The following is a 12,756-nucleotide window of genomic DNA, read 5'->3' on the forward strand; positions in this document are numbered from 1 at the left end:
TTAGTCCCGGTCACATGATCACATCATTTACAGGATTAAAAACATGTTAGATTTGTACAAAAGAGCCTCAGATTATCAACACTGATTATTTTAGATCTAAAGAAATGAATGATCACTTTTCTTTGTGGGACACGTTTCCATCAAACTGTGAGACGATATGAATGAATGAATGAATGAATGAATGAATAAGTTCAGAGTTGGTTCAAACAGCTCTTCAACATGTTGAACTCATCAGTTACAGAGGAGACGGAGAGTTCATTTAAGGGCTGTAAATCATCTTTAATGGTGCCACATGTGTCCAGTTTATCTTTGTTACCATAACTGGACAAACACTGATGATCAGGACTGAATAAATGTTACTGATCCATGTTCAGTTCAGCTCTAATGTAACTCATATCTGCTGGAACTGTGATGGAAGGGGACTTTTCATTTATGGTGATGTCGCCCTCTTGTGGTGTAAATATAAACTGCATGATGCCAGTTTAGCCTCCCGGACTGCAGAAACTCCATATTTTTACTGAACTGCCACAAAAAGGACAGATCTGTCAAAGATGAAGAAAATAAATGTGGAAATATAAAGACTTTTCTCATCTTCTTGTTGAAGCTCCAACCTCCATCATATCATAAAGATCTCATCCATCCTTTCCCTGTTCCTGCTGCACACACCTGTTGTAGTATAAGCAGCAGGATATCAGAGTCTCCTGAGGTGACACCACAGTCTGTAATACAGATGTTGGTCAATTGTTCAGAACAACATACTCACTCACACACACGCACCAAATGAAGCACAAGCTGTGTTTGTGGAACCAACAGGAGGCCGTTGATGTCTGCAGTGATTTTAGTGGCATTAAGACTCGTTAGAGCGGAGTTATTGAATATTTCTGGAGCAGGTGTTGCACTTTGTAGACGGTCCCTTGGCCCTCGCCTCTGCGCTGGCTACACATGGAGACTAATGTTATGTCTCCTGCTCCTCTCGCCACAGATGGAGAGAGGTGGGATTTGATCTGGAACCAGCGCCACGGGGGGGCACTCGCGGGCATTGCCCCCCCATCCACGCCGGTGTGCCCCCCCTGGGTTCACTTTGATGTTTGACCGGAGATTGCCTCAAACACTGCAGTGCATGAGGGGACACGATCTAAAAGTCTTAAATAAAAAATACGTTTTTTAAGGTCTTAAAATGTCTTAAATTTCTCTGATTTTTGAAGAGTGGCATTAAATTTCATCTGGGCGGAAAGAAAGAAAGATTTGTCTGGAGAGAGCTTTTGTGTGTGCGCGAGTACTTCCGGTGAAAACTTCCGGTGATTTGACAGCTAAGCTAACGCGTCAGGTTAGGGCCACTGGCCGTAAACAAAAGTTATAGCCGAGAAGAAAGATGATAATATGATGTAACTAAAAAGACTAGCTTTCTTCAGTAGCCTAATGCTTACCGATTTAGCATGCCTAGCAGCCTCGTTGCTAATGCTAGCCGCTGTAACGTTACCAACCATACCCGACGTCCAGGAGTTGGCTGAGCAGGGGCAAGATTATGGGGCTGGCAGAGTTAACTTCATAATGGGTGAGTGCAGGTTTCATTCACTTGTTTTCATTCTTTCACAGGATTGATTCACTTCAATGGTTTATCCGGTTGCTGGCCGCCGAGCCATTATGTGTCTGGGTTTGTGTGGGTTACTGATCATGGTTGTTAGCTCGATAGTCAGGTTGAGTGATGTGTGTGTGAGTGTGTATTTTTTCTATGGGTACATGCCATTGACTGAGCGGTCTGTGCTTGTTTTTTATTTTTATTTAATTAGATTGGAGATACTAATTAATACTGAGGGGGGGGGGGGCTTTCCTGTTAGCTGAAACATTTCAGAGTTCTCCTCAGACTGTATTCAGTGGGCATAAAGGTGTCTTTAAAGGGGAACTCCGGGGCATTTGAAGCGTGTTTCCATTGCTAGAGGTTGTCAAATAATGATAGTATGACACAGAGAGGTGCGTATCTGCGCTCCCTGTGTGGAGATCGCTCTGTCCGCACAGCATGTCATGCGAGGCTAATACGTGGTGGCTAAGGGGCAAGCGCTAACCCTTCCACGTAAAACAACAACTTGCACACTGCAGAAACGTCACACCACTTTATAACCCATCCGACAATAAAGTCACAAGCCTTACCATCAAAACCATATGCATGGTTCTCACATTACTGGCATGGGGACGTTACAAAACAACTTTATAAACAGCATGTAACTCACCGGCTGGTTGTAGGCTCGCGCATGTGAAAGCCCAGAAGAGTCGATGGAGAATACTCCCATATACAAAACAATTATATTCTCTAAAAAAACTGCGTTCAAGTATTTAAAACATTACAACAATATTACTGGGCATGTATTGTTGTAACGTTTTAAATACTTGAACGCAGTTTTTCTAGAGAAAATAATTGTTTTGTATATGGGATTATCGTCCATCGACTCTTTTGGGCTTTCACATGCGCGAGCCTACAACCAGCCGGTGAGTGACATGCTGTTTATAAAGTTGTTTTGTACGCACCTCTCTGTGTCCTACTGTCAGTATTTGACAACCCCTAGCAATGGAAACATGCTTCAAATGCCCCGGAGTTCCCCTTTAACAGAGGGAACGAGGATTTATCTCTGTGCTTCACCCCGGCAGAAGCAGACAGTGAGGGGGCGGGGCTTGTTCCAAACGCTCAGCTGCTCTCCCATCTGTTATTACTTATGACGTCAGAGACGGACAAAGTTCCTACTGGCTCCTGAAGCCGGTGTAGCGGAAGTGGTTCTGGAGGCAGCAGCGACACTTGTAATGTTCACAGCTTCTGTTTGACACCTCAGAGTTTATAAAACTCATACAACACTATCAGAACACATGGTCACCATAGGAACCTTTATAAGTTCAGGCTTTCTAAAGTAACGGGACACACACACATCAGTCCAATCCAGATGTTTTTCTCATCTTTTCATAGTTTCCTGTTTTGCCTTCATAACTCAGATGGAATCAGTCAGTGAAAAACTCAGCAGGCTGTGAGAGAAAGTAAAGGTGTTCACCAGACCAACCAAGCCTGAACCTGAGGGATGTATCACTGAAATTACTGAGCACATCATCAGACAGGAGAAGAAGAAGCCCATTTTCACTGATATCAGCATCAGACAGCAGACCTGGAGGTGCTTTTCTCTCTACAGCTGGCCTTCACTCCTCTGTGTCTTCTCTCCAACCATCTTTGTCCCAACCATTGCATCTGTGGTGTTCAGCACATCTGCAGCATCAGGCCCGCTGGCTCCGTTCTGCTCGTCTTCTGCAGACGGAGCTTTTTCATGGCAGGAAACCATCCAGTGAGTCAGGATTCTGCAGGAACCACTGGAAGACTTTCACTTCCAACGCTTCATCAAACTGACATCATGCAGTTCCTCTATTCGCCACCAGAGAGAAACACATCTCCATGTATGCAGAGTCCCGCTCAGTATTACTGACAGTACTTCACAGCCACTGAGAGGACACATTTAAATCATCCATCCATCCATCCATTATCTATACCGCTGAATCCGTCGATCGGGTCGCGGGTGGGCTGGAGCCTATCCCAGCAGTCAATGGGCGAGAGGCGGGGTACACCCTGGACAGGCCGCCAGTCCATCGCAGGGCCACATAGAGACAAACAACCATGCACGCTCACACTCACTCCTAAGGACAATTTAGAGATGCCAATCAACCTAACATGCATGATTTTTTGGACAGTGGGAGGAAGCCGGAGTACCCGGAGAGAACCCACGCATACACGGGGAGAACATGCAAACTCCACACAGAAAGGCCCCAGCTGGGTGTTACATTTAAATCAGTAACATACAAAGAAATGATTTCTATATTTGAGCCAGGCTTCCACCTCCATATAAGACACACACTGTGTCCTCATACAACAAGCAGCTCTCCTGTCTGAGCTTCACATCTTTACAGTTAGCATCAGCACACACAGCATGTTGATGAAGATTCTCACTCATCCAGGTCATGGTAATCCTAAGAGCTCACATCCTCTGGCCTAAAAGGCCTCTAGCAAAGAGCCAGATAAGACCAGAGCCACCCACTCTCCAGATAAAGGGCCTTATGAGCTGCTGAAGTTCTTCAGATAAATAAGTTTATATTAGTTTCTCTTTTGGTCAGAGGCTCTGGTGCTCTGGAGTTACACCAAGTGTTTCTGAATGTTAGCTGCAACACCTTTAAAACCTGTTTTATCTCCATGCAAACAACAGCTAATCCTAACTGTCCTGTAGTTCGTAATGTGTCAGATCTCCATTTATTCCATCTCTTTCGCTGCAGTTTTAAAGCTTCATTACATTTGTTTTGTTGTTGAACCACCAAACCAGCTCAGAAGACACAGTATTTAATGGCTATCAGGTTGAGTGGAGGATGTAAATGAACAAGTGGTTCACTTCAAGGCAAGTAAGGACATTCATCTTGAAAATCAACAGATATCAGCTTGCTGCACTTTTGCATGAAAGGATAACAAATCCAAGCCTGCAATTGTTATTAAGTTTTAAACAAGAGGCACAAGACTGAAGCGTTGGAACAGACAATTATAGCAGATAATAAAACACTTGTGATCTGTGGTGATTTCAACATGGACCTCTTAAAGGTACATACTCCTAAACAAACTTGTGATTTCTTGGCTGCGTTATACGGTAGAGGCTTGTATCCACTGATCACAAAGCCGAGCAGAGGAGCCACAGATAGTGCAACATTAACTGACAACATTTTTACACATTCCTTGGACACTGGTATAAATAGTGGTTTGGTAATAAGTGATGTGAGTGATCATTTAGCTGTATTTGCAACATTTAATGATCAGCTACAGAGGAAGAAAACAGAAAAGCGTAGATATGAAAGGGTAAGGACTGTTAAAGCAATTAATGCTTCAGAAATGAGCTTTAAAACAAGAGTGGAATGAGTTTCATACAGATGAAGTAAACACTGCAGACAATTCATTCTTCAACTGTTATTTATCTCTCTATGATAAACACTGTCCAACAGGTTTATGTTCACATAAGCATAGTTATGCTGAGAAACCTCGGATAACAAAGGCATTAAAAAATGCATGTAAGAAGAAAAATAAACTTTATGGAGACTTTATCAAAACTAGAACAGAGGTTGCTGAAAAACGCTGAGATGCACAAAAACAGGCTGACCAACATGTTGAGGCAAGCAAAGAAGCAACATTATGATAAAATGTTACAAATAAATCAAAATAATATGAAGCGCACATGGAACATCCTAAATAATGTAATGGGGAATAAGCCTTGATCACCAGATCAACCGAAGTGTTTCATAAAGGACAATAAGGTGTTTGGCAATCTGACTGAAGTGGCTGATGAATGTAACTCTTTTTTTTTGTGAATGTGGACCGAGCTCGGCAAAGGAAATTACAAATAAACATGGAGATACAGGAAGTGGCTAGAAAGGAGAAAGTAAGGTGATGCCGTCAATGTTTCTTGGTGGACTAAGTGAAATGGCGTAAATCTGGTGTCTTTTCAGCCGTGTATGTGTTTAAAATGCTTGTTGCAGTGGATGCAGTGATAGGGCCGATCGTCCGTGTTGCACTGTGTGTGTCTGTTCAGTGTTCTGACACAATCAAATGCTTTAGAGCAAACGGGGCACACTTTGAGGGCTTTCTTTGCCACGTTTTGAACAGGTGCAGATGGGCTCTCCTCAGACGTCCCAGGAGGTGTTTCTAAATGAGCTTCCTTTGTGTCGCTGTCACAGTTCTGAGCGTCAGCGCCTGCCAGAATCTGCTCCAGCCTCTTGCTCTGCAGTGTGTCCTTAAAACATCTGAGGAAACTGGACAAGTGGAGGACAAAAGAAGAAGTGTCAGACCTAAAAAACTATCTACAGAAGATGAACAATATCTGAAAGTGATGTCCTGAAGAAAGAGGAAAAAATCCAGCAAAGACCTGACACAGGAGCTGAGAGATGCATCTGGACCTTCAGCTGATCCATCGGCTGTTGGCCCGAGCCTCATCAGAGATGGGCTCCATGGAAGGGTGGCTGTCAGGAAGCCGTTCTTAAGGAAGGGAAACAGTAAGCGTTGTTTCTAAGTGCTTGTTAAAATGATCATTTTAGATAGTAATTATTGTTTTTTAGGCGATGTGAAAACCGTTTGCTGTGACTTTCAAATCTGCTTCAAAAACTGGACGTGTTTCTTCAGATAAACTCCTGACCAGCTGTGAAAAAGCAGTGAAAATGTCTGGCCTGTATAAACTTTGTGATGTCAAACAAGATCAGAGATGACATGGATTGTGATGTCACTACAGTGATGACATCACAGCTTTGTGAAGGCTTCTGTTCTGTCTCTTCTGGTCTGTGGTTCCAACCACAGATTCTGGATGGAAGTGAAGTCCGGATTCCAGAATGTTGATTTGTGTTCTCTGTTAATCTCTGGACGACTTCAGCTGATTACTTCCTGTCACTGTCACGTTGGAAGGTCCACTTCTGCCAGTTTTTCAGCAGCCAGTATCATGTTTTCCACCAGCAGTGTTTCCCAAGGCAGAATAATGTCAGTTTGTTTAAAATGTTGCCAAAATAAACTATTACAATTACAACTAATGTCATCTCAGGGCACTTCAATAATAAAGTCCAATTCAGGCCAATTGGAGTTCAATTCATTGTAATTATAATCAGAATGAATCCAATTCATTCATACAGAGCAAATCTGAGAATACAAGCTGGAAGAGTATCTCTTTCCGTTTGCAACAAAATTTACATCACTCTTTGGTTTCCGGAACACTAGTGAATAGGCATGCCTTCAGTTTCCGTAGTGTAGTGGTTATCACATTTGCCTAACACGCCAAAGGTCCTCAGTTCGAAACTGGGCGGAAACATTACTTGCTCCTCCATTATTTATTTCATCCTTGTGTGAAGATGTATGACTGCACGTTAATGATAGCAACATCAACATATTCATAATTATGGATAGGAGGGGAGCCTCATCTGCTATTCTTGACATGTAAAGTCAATTTTTGCAGGTTTTCAAAAGATTTTCTGATGCTATGGTGTGAAACGGACTTTGGCGAATCCCTAGCTGCTGAGCGAAAATGGCAACCTTCGGTCAAGGAGTCGAATCCTCTTTCTCTGCTTGACAGGCGGATTCTAACCTTTGACCATTGAAGAAGATACAGAATGTGTTGCTTGACTGTCGTGCCAATTCTGAGAATACAAGCTGTACGAGTATCACTGAAAAATTGACAAAAAAACACGTTGCTAAAACCATTTCATGGTCAAGCATTTGCATGACTGAGAGAGTAAATTGACTGTGGAAGGGGTTCCATGGTGTAAAGGTCAGCACTCTGGACTTTGAATCCAGTGATCCGAGTTCAAATCTCAGTGGAACCTTCAGGTGTGTGCTGTCATGGTTGTGTTCTGGAAAGAAGATGAGTTGAGTAGGCTAGTCAGTTGTGAAATGACACCAGATTGCACGATTCATCAATTCCAGCTGAGAGGATCTGTGGTATGTGACGTCACACCTCTGTGTTGCTAGTTGAATCTTTTTTGGTTTCTTCTTGCATATTCATTTACGATGCTTCTATTTATCCATGCTCTCCCACAGGAGTGTGTTACAATCCCACTTCTGACTCAATTTGTTGCAACTCCACAATCTCTTTCCGCTAGCAACAAAATTTGTGAAAACTTACCTCATTCTTTGGCTTCCGGAACACTAGTGAATAGGCATGGCTTCAGTTTCCGTAGTGTAGTGGTTATCACGTTCGCCTCAGTGGAACCTTCAGGTGTGTGCTGTCGTGGATGCGTTCTGGAAAGAAGATGAGTTGAGTAAAAAGCTCTGTAAAACAGAGCACATGGTCAATTAGCTTTTTAAAAATCTTTATTTTAAAGAAAACGATCAAAACAAGAGTTTTTCTGGAAGAGATTTAAAGAAGTTCTGAATATGCACTGAAGAGAGGTTACATTTGAGTCTATTTTCTTTGTACAAAACTTAAAGCAAAAACCTGAAGTCTGCACACTGAGGAAAACTGGTTTTGAGGATATTTATGAAATTTCCTCCTAATAACCAACTTGGGTCGGTGTCCCCAGTGGAACATTTTATGTGTAGTCTGCAGGTTTCATGTTTTCAGCTGGAGATGGATGCTTTTTGTTCTGTATGTTACATATTTTTATCTTGATCAGGACATTCAGAACGCTTGCATGCACAGGTAAGTCCAGCTTCAGTTCCAGGTGTACTCGTCCATTTAACTGGACCACCATGTTGTCCCAGCGTACATGCACGGGATAGACTGTGTAGGAAACCTTCATGACATTCTGCTGCCTCTAACTTTCTCTGTGGGACATCACGCTGCATGGAAGTGCAGCTGAAATCGCTGCCAACATGTTGTCTTTAAGTCACCTGAAGGGTGATTTTCTCACATGAGGCTGCGGTTACAAAATCAGGATTTTATTAGAGCAGAGCGACAGTCTGGACATGCTTTAAGTGACCACGAGTTGACCCGTAGTCTTAATGGGCTGATTTTCAGTTTAGCCGTCTGACAGAAGAAACAGAAAAATATGTGGATGAGAGCAGCTTTATTGGGAATTTGGCTGGAAATATACACTCATTCTTTCCTGTTTTTACTAAAAGATGCAGAAATGTTAAACTCTGTAACATGTGTTTAGTGCACCAACCCATGCCAACTCAGTTAGCATACATACAGTTATAGGAATAGTTTACTGAATGTCCCATCTTGTAGACAGCCTCAGTGTTGCATTTCCAGTCCAGTCTGCTGTCCAGGTGAACCCTCAGGTATCTGTAATCCTCAACCACCTCTTCACCGAGGATGGAGACGCTGTTCAGCTGACTGCTGCTCCTCCTAAAATCCACAATCATCTCTTTTGTTTGTATTCAGATGAGGCGATAGTTTATTTTCCTATAGATGGGATTGTTTCATGTAGATGTGCTGAGGTGTGACAGGGAAGCTGTTGGTACATGGAGGATGTGAGGTCTGTAGCAGGAGACAGCAGCATGCTGAGTTTGTCTGAACTCTTCCATCTGTCTGATCCCACATTATCCCAAAGCCTGTGAGCTTTTCCATTCCTGACCACACATCCCTCACACTGTTCTGCTGCAGATAGTTTCCCACCGACTTGCTCTCTTCCTTTTTTCTTCACACTCCTCCTTAACTCCCTGTTTTCCTCCATGAAGGCCTTCTTCTTTATGCTCAGTGGCTGCAACACAAGTTCACATCAACCAGGCGTTTGTTCAGAAAACAGCGTCACAGCTTTGGACTCAGGAAGTGTTTCAGATGTCAGCTGTCACTCAGACACACTTTTATAGGGCCTGGATAGCTCAGTTGGTAGAGCATCAGACTTTTAATCTGAGGGTCCAGGGTTCAAGTCCCTGTTCAGGTGAAGAAATGTAATCTACCACTTAACCTGTACTTCCCTCTATGCCTGCACTCTGTTTCTACTCTGTCACCTCTGACAGAGCCTGGCTGATGCTTTTCCTTCTATGTAGCTTATTGTTAGCTTTGCTGTTAGCTGCATCGTTATGTCCTCATTTGTAAGTTATATAAACTATAGAATAATTCTATAGAAACTATAGAAATCACCTTAAATACACCAGCTGCAGAGTGTTGATCACATTCATTGAAACTACAACAGGTTAAGAGCATTTATCATGAATAGTTCTGCTTTATATCAGGGCTTCTTTTCACTTAGCTTTCACTATTTGGACAATCTGTAATGAATTAACACCCAGAACAGAACACAAGACATTACAGAGATAAATCAACGCCGGTGCAGTTTAAACAACAAGGGCATTGTTTGCTTCATTTAAGTGGATATAAAACAAAGCACTTCATCAGAAAAATCAGTGGCAGAAATATATTTTGTAAAGGCCTCAAGAGACACAGATGTTGGAGGAAGTTGCGTAAACTGTGATGATGTCACAAGTTCAGTCGCAGTGGTGCTTCCAGCTTCTCTGGAGTTTGGTTTGTTCCACATAAGGAGCAGTATTCTTTAGTATTTCAGCTTTAGACTGACAACATTTGTTCCTCAGTTTTCCTCTGAGCCACAGAGGTGCTCAGCTTTCATTGTGTCCAATAACTGCAGCTTCTAAAGTGGATTTCATAGCACTGCTGCATCTCTGACAGTTATCAGATCATTTGGGTGGAAACACATACATCACAACCCTCTGAATCTGCTTTCAGTCCCACCTGAACAGTCTCTCACAGTTTCAGACACAAAATGTGTCTTTTAGTTTGAATCTCAGCTGATATCTCCAACAACTGTAGAGGGACTCATATCATTTCACCAGCTGGTGTGATAAACTTACAGAAACACCTGTTATGGTAAATTCGATGTCTGCTAACCTTTTGTGTCTTAGATGACACCTTGTTGTAAATCCAATATCTGCAGACCATTCGTCTCTTGATTAACACATAGACAATAATCATTTAAATGACCATTGTCTCCGGATTCTGCATCTCCCCAAAGTGCGAGACTTTCCCCCAGGGGGTGTGGCAAGGAGACAGTTTGAATAATACACACCTGAAGGAACAAAGCCCCTTCCTCCTGTATAAATGCTTTTAATTCCCTTTGTTCTGGTTCTTTTCTCACCATGAACGCTGACTGGTGAGGACTGACCTCTTTTGCAGGAGAAAATATACACGTGGCCGGCCGGCAGAAACATTGAAAGTCTCTATTTCACTTCTAATCAGATGCAATAGGAAGGTAAGCAAAATCTTAATAGGGAGTTAAGACAAAATTTCCACAACAATGGCAACAAGTGAAGTATCTCAGCGCTGTTCTCGGTATGACAGAACTCTCGCAGGAATACGTAAGACAGAGCCGTGATTTCCGGTTGTAATTTGTATTTATAGCCTCATAGGTTGGACTCACACTCGAGATGAGAAGGTTCAACATGCTTCGTCATATTCTCTGGATCAGCCCAAAACAATGTGTTTGTGTTGAATCTGTCCTTGTTTTCCCAGGCATTCCCAATTGTTTTGTCTTTCTACTCCTTGATCACTTTAGGTCATCATGGAAAAGTACTTGGCTTTGTTCATAATGTCTAAGAACAAAGCCAATTTTTACAATTTGATGAAACAAAACAGAGGGCAGACGTGTCTTTGATCACATGAACTTCTGCACAGATTGATCTCTGAAGACACAGCTCCTTCCTCTGACCCATTTTGAAAGACTGACCATTTCTAACAAACAAACAAAAAAGCTTTTTCTTGATCGCCATAACTTAGGTCTGTCTCAGGAGTTGAAGTACTTCATGAAAATGATGATTTGTAACCGTTGAATGTCAAAGTTGAAAATACATTCATGTCGTTGTCCTGGCCGAGAGGTTAAAGCGATGGATTAGAAATCCATTGGGGTCTCTCCGCGTAGGTTCAAATCCTGCCGACAACGATAACATTATTGACTCAGGGTTGCGAAAAGTTAACCTGGAAAGAAGCACGAGTTGCTTAGACCATTTGATGAAACAAAACAGAGGCCAGACGTGTCTTTGATCACATGAACTTCTGCACAGATTGATCTCTGAAGACACAACTCCTTCCTCTGACCCATTTCGAAGACTGACCATTTCTAACAAACAAAAAAGAAGCTTTTTCTTGATCGCCATAACTTAGGTTTGTGTTAGGAGTTGAAGTACTTCATGAAGATGATGAGTTGTAACCGTTGCATGTCAAAGGTGAACGCGAGTGTATGTCGTTGTCGTGGCCGAGAGGTTAAGGCGATGGATTAGAAATCCATTGGGGTCTCCCTGCGTAGGTTCAAATCCTGCCGACAACGATAAGATTATTGACTCAGGGTTGCGAAAAGTTAACCTGGAAAGAAGCACAAATTCCTTGGACCGTTTGATTAAACAAAGGCCAGACGTGTCGTTGATCACATGAACTTCTGCACAGATTGATCTCTGAAGACACAGCTCCTTCCTCTGACCCATTTTGAAAGATTGACCATTTCTAACAAACAAAAGATAAGCTTTTTCTTGATCGCCATAACTTAGGTCTGTCTCAGGAGTTGAAGTCCTTCATGAAAATGATGAGTTGTAACCGTTACATGTCAAAGGTGAACAAGTATGTATGTCGTTGTCGTGGCTGAGAGGTTAAGGCGATGGATCAGAAATCCATTGGGGTCTCTCCGTGTAGGTTCAAATCCTGCCGACAACAATAGCTTTACTTACTCCGGGTTGCGAAAAGTTAACCTGGAAAGAAGCACAAGTTCCTTGGACCGTTTGATTAAATAAAACAAAGGACTGGCGTGTCGGTGATCACATGAACTTCTGCACAGATTGATCTCTGAAGACACAACTCGCTCCTCAGAATCATTTTGAAGACTGACCATTTCTGACAAACAAAAGATAAGCTTTTTCTTGATCGCCATAACTTAGGTCTGTCTCAGGAGTTGAAGTCCTTAATGAAGATGATGAGTTGTAACCATTGCATGTCAAAGGTGAACAAACGTGTACGCCATTGTCGTGGCCGAGAGGTTAAGGCGATGGATTAGAAATCCATTGGGGTCTCCCCGCGCAGGTTTGAGTCCTGCCGACAACGATAACATTATTGACCCAGGGTTGCAAAAAGTTAATCTGGAAAGAAGCGCAAGTTCCTTAGACCATTTAATTAAATAAAACAAAGGCCAGACGTGTCGTTGATCACATAAACTTCTGCACAGATTGATCTCTGAAGACACAACTCCTTCCTCTGACCCATTTCGAAGGCTGACCATTTCTAACAAACAAAAAATAAGCTTTATCTTGATCGCCATAACTTAGGTCTATCTTAG

At 42.5% G+C, this 12,756-nt stretch overlaps 4 non-coding genes across 4 annotated transcripts; all 4 read left to right on the forward strand.

Annotated features, from left to right (window-relative positions):
- Positions 1-7,290: 7,290 nt before the first annotated feature.
- On the forward strand, positions 7,291-7,362 carry trnaq-uug (transfer RNA glutamine (anticodon UUG)). The gene has a single exon. It is a non-coding gene; the product is annotated as a tRNA-Gln (tRNA).
- Positions 7,363-9,293: 1,931 nt separating this feature from the next.
- On the forward strand, positions 9,294-9,366 carry trnak-uuu (transfer RNA lysine (anticodon UUU)). The gene has a single exon. It is a non-coding gene; the product is annotated as a tRNA-Lys (tRNA).
- Positions 9,367-11,678: 2,312 nt separating this feature from the next.
- trnas-aga (transfer RNA serine (anticodon AGA)) lies at positions 11,679-11,760 on the forward strand. Its single transcript has one exon. It is a non-coding gene; the product is annotated as a tRNA-Ser (tRNA).
- A 682-nt stretch (positions 11,761-12,442) lies between these two features.
- Positions 12,443-12,524, forward strand: trnas-aga (transfer RNA serine (anticodon AGA)). Its single transcript has one exon. It is a non-coding gene; the product is annotated as a tRNA-Ser (tRNA).
- Positions 12,525-12,756: the final 232 nt, after the last annotated feature.

This window comes from Odontesthes bonariensis, chromosome 11 (genome assembly GCF_027942865.1).
Source record: "Odontesthes bonariensis isolate fOdoBon6 chromosome 11, fOdoBon6.hap1, whole genome shotgun sequence".
Taxonomy (NCBI): Eukaryota; Metazoa; Chordata; class Actinopteri; order Atheriniformes; family Atherinopsidae; genus Odontesthes; species Odontesthes bonariensis.